Source organism: Triticum dicoccoides, chromosome 7B, assembly GCF_002162155.2.
Source record: "Triticum dicoccoides isolate Atlit2015 ecotype Zavitan chromosome 7B, WEW_v2.0, whole genome shotgun sequence".
Lineage (NCBI taxonomy): Eukaryota > Viridiplantae > Streptophyta > Magnoliopsida > Poales > Poaceae > Triticum > Triticum dicoccoides.
Window position 1 is genome coordinate 18,745,317 of NC_041393.1, and position 3,621 is coordinate 18,748,937.

The window sequence follows — 3,621 nt, forward strand, 5'->3', positions numbered from 1 at the left end:
ATCATCATAGTGGTCCCGCCGGCCTTCACGTCCCACGCGCCTCGGAGGCGACTTTGGACTGTGAGCCGACTGAACAGTATTCGCGGCGACGGATCGACTGTGAATCCTGTTGCACGACTGTGACACAACTGAATTTTGATCTCCTGCCGCCTGGAGAAAATCTCTGATCTTCATCAAGCCTCTTCCAGCCTCCGACTGAGAGGGCTGAATTGACTCCGCTATACGGGCTGCAGCTGCCAAATTCTGAATCGGGGTCCGATATACCTGAGTCAGTTGCGGAAAGAGCTGACGTCGGCTGGAGTCGGGTACTCGTTGACGCGCGCGCTCGTCGAGTGCTCGCTGGAGGTTCTCTAGTTAAGTGCGTTCAGCCAAGTTGGCCAAACGCGCCTCTTCCAAGGCACGAGCCTCAGGAGTTTCTCCTGCGATGGGAGTATGCAGGGCATCCATGTTCCAGCGGCGAAGATCTTCTCTTTAATGAGAAGTGAGCGGCTCGGGCTGATATTCTTCGTCGGCCTGAGCGGGGTCGCCTCCATCGTCCATCCCGTCGATGCGGGGGAAACCAGGAGGGCTACGAGGCCCATTGACCATCAGGACCTCCACCGCTGGATCACTACTGTCGCACTCGGATGCAGTCTCTACGGAGCCAGTCGACAGATCAAACAGGCCGTAGAGAGATTCGTCGGGCTCAATCGCCGCGACTTGGGTGGTGGACGATTGGCGAGCCACTGCGTGCCTCACCCATCGCTGAAGCCTCAACCGACCAGAGCGCTTGCGCTGGCGGGAGACAGGGAGGGAAGACAGTGCAGGAGTCGACCGGTATGGGGTCGACGGCTGTCGCAGCAGGACGCCGCGGACACACGCCCGAAAGTGCGTTGCCCCCCGGACGGGGAGCGCGTCGATGTCGAGTGGTGCCTCCTGGAGCCAAGCGGAGTCGTCGGCGATGAAAGCGAGCGCACCGAGACGAATCTCGCGGCCCTCGACCAGAGCTCCGCCGGAAACCATGATGAAGGCAATCGAACAAATTGCAACTTCTCCAAAAACTCGCTAAGACACCTGCCCCAAGACGGGCGCCAACTGTCGTGGTTCTAAGTCTGACAATAAAATGGGGGATAGGTATGGAGAGGCAAGATCCTAGCTATGGAGTAGTTCTACACACGAGTGTTTTTATGAGTTCAGGCCCTTCTCTGAGGAAGTAATAGCCCTACGTCTCGGAGCCCGGAGGAGGTCGACTGGTTTATGTGTATACGGGTTACAGGGGTGCGAACCCTCTACACTGAGGAGGGGGTGGCTTATATAGAGTTCGCCAGACCCCTCCGGCCCTCAGTTATGCAGGGTTTAAAGTACATTAAGACAGGGGGTTACTGGTAACACCCTCATAAAGTGCTATGAAGACTATTAAAGCTACTTAATGACAGACCATTGCATGCTGAGTGACTTTAGGTCTCCTGGCCGTCGAGTGGTTAGCTTCATGGTCGAGTGGCTATCTTCATCGTCGAGTGGCTATCTTCACCGTCGAGTGTCCTTGGGTTCGTCGAGTGAAGTCCCTCTTGGCCGACTGGAAGGTAGCTTCTTCTAAGGGTGTCCTTGGGTATGGTATCCTAGACAGGTCCATGATCCTACCCTAGGTACATAACCTCATCAATGGTGACAAGCATACCCTCATCAAAACCATACATCTTGCAAAGTGCTTTCCAATTTTTGCAACCAAAATGGGTTACACTCTCAGCATTGTACAACTTTACTTGAAAATCCACACCATGATGGGTCTTTAGAAGAATTTTTTTGGTTTCCATACTTTCATGGTCTTCAAAACCCATCATCTCCAAGACATAGCGTCTTGCATAGCATGGGATAAGCTAGTCGAATTGGAAAAGATGAAAAATACACGTTAAAATAGTTGAAGTCGTGCTTAATTACGAAAAAAAACTTTTGTCGTCGTTGCGTACCGTATGAACATCCAAGGTCTCCTCGAGCTTAATGCTGAAGCGCTGATCTTCGTCCAGCTCAATGAACCTGTCGCACATACCTCGGTCATCGTGGCACCAGTCGCACTCCCCCAGACGGTTTTCGTCGTCCGAGTATGACATTTCCGGCATATGTTCATAATTCAAATATTAAACTTGTACAATTAAATATATGTACTAAAAAACCTAAATTAGATCATTATTATTAATCACGGGTTGACTATCGGTGATGGTACGTAGCTCCTCCTTTCATTCCCGAGTGCATTATTACACCAAATTGTCTAGCACACAGGAATGAAGGAGAAGCTACCCCCACGACGGAGTGGATGATGGAGGGGGCTCCTAGATTTCTGCATAGTGCTCTCCAATTTAAGCATTCAAAGTAGGAGTACTTTTCCAATATGAGCATTCAATAAGCAAAACCAAATCATAAAATAAAGTAGTGTTCAAATTAGCATGCATTCAATTATAAGCAAAAGTACATCATCTCTTGTCTCCGTACATCGTCAAATATTATCACTAATACTCCTCGAATACTATCATACATATAGCATCACTAATACATCTAGAACCGTAGCGCCCGACAGGTATCGTCGCGGGCGATGGACACCCAAAGATAAGGAACCATCACAGGATCATAGCTCCAGTGAGATCCCTGAAGAACCTGTCAGGTATTGTCGAACCTGCCCTTCAATGCAACCATGTAGCGACGGACGTGATCGTCCTCCTCGCTGACACGGTGACGTACCACCTCCGCGGTATCCGGAAGCCTCGGCACCGTCACTGGCCCACGCGACCACCACCAAACAAGAATCGGATCAACAACGGGCTGCCTCCTCACCAACCTACGTCCCCCGGAAGGTAGCACTTCTCAATACCAGCCCGGCGGAGCCTAGTCCCGAACATGGCCCTGATCAAACAGGCCTCCACCGCCGAGTCGACGATGATGAGGATGCAAGATAGGCATCGCCGACGTCGATGCGGGAACTACTACTATATATAGTTAAATAAAGTAGTTTATTAAATCAACTAGCTAGTTCAACTATATATGAAGCACTTACTATAAATAAAATAAAGTAGTACTTACTAAAAATAAACTAGTTTAACTATAGTTCTATTATTTTTCTAACTAATTATATTAAACACTTTCTCTTCTTATTTTTTTCTTTTTCCTCTATTTTAAATATGAACATATTCATAAATGACTTATATCATTCACAATTTTCCTATACATACACAATAAATTGGCAAAGAAAATACTATGAACAAAAAAATCATTAAAATTCTATGAACAAAATTACAACAGAAAAAAATCATAAAAATTCTATGAACAAAAAAAATCATAAAAATTTGACATCTAAATTACTTACACAATATGAAAAAAATTGACATCTAAATTAAAATCATAAAAATTTGACATCTAAATTACAACAAGAAAATCATAAAAAAATCTAACACAATATGAACAAACTAATTACACAATATGAAAAAAAATCTAACAGAAAAATCTATGAACTACACATCTAACAAAAATATCTATGAACTAAAAAAAAATCTAACAAAATCTAACTCAATTAACTACTACTAACATCAAATTAAATTAGTTGCTCATGGCGACGGTGTCGGGGACGGGGACGGCGACGGCGAGGTGCGGCGC